The sequence below is a fragment of the Carassius gibelio genome, chromosome B7 (genome assembly GCF_023724105.1).
Source record: "Carassius gibelio isolate Cgi1373 ecotype wild population from Czech Republic chromosome B7, carGib1.2-hapl.c, whole genome shotgun sequence".
Taxonomy (NCBI): Eukaryota; Metazoa; Chordata; class Actinopteri; order Cypriniformes; family Cyprinidae; genus Carassius; species Carassius gibelio.
The window spans coordinates 40912842-40913555 of NC_068402.1; positions in this window are offsets into that span (position 1 = coordinate 40912842).

The following is a 714-nucleotide window of genomic DNA, read 5'->3' on the forward strand; positions in this document are numbered from 1 at the left end:
CGAGTTGAGCCAGCAAGTTTTCCGATGGTTGCGTCTGTGATGGTTAAGGTTTAGCTCGGCCTTAAATTTCACAGTACTCGAGTCGAATCGGCAAGGTTTTCAATCGTTGAGGTTATGGCGGTTAGGTTTACAGCGCAGGTTTGGTTCAGCATTATAATTAAATCTGATTAGATGTGAGAACACGAAGTTCTTTACGGAACTTGTTCCAGATCGGCGAACCAGACCGCAGCTCGAAAGCTGCAGTCCGATAATCCCGACCCAGCATCGTGCTCTGCCAAGAAAGTTTTGTTTCAGCCAAACAGTCATGTTTCAAAGACCATACTTGTTACAGGAAGGCATTGTTTGCTGTTATTCTTTCCTGCTCCCTCAACGTATTTAGAGTGAGGGAAATATTCAAGACAGTCTCTTCAGTAGAAAACCGAAGGATCATCGTGTTTTTCGGCCTTAAAACACTAAGTGTGCAAATTTGCTGCTTCAAACACGTTTCTAGTCTTACTTTCATGGGGTTTTATGTATACTTTTCTTAGTTTAAAATTACTTAAAATATAAAACACATATATATATATATATATATTGTGAAATAAATATCAAAATCTTTAAAGTTTACTATTAAAAGGTATCATATGTTAAAACGAGTATTTTGATAATATCCTAAAAAATTAAATAAGCTAACAGATGACTATTTAAAGATATTGGTACATTGAAGTTAGCATG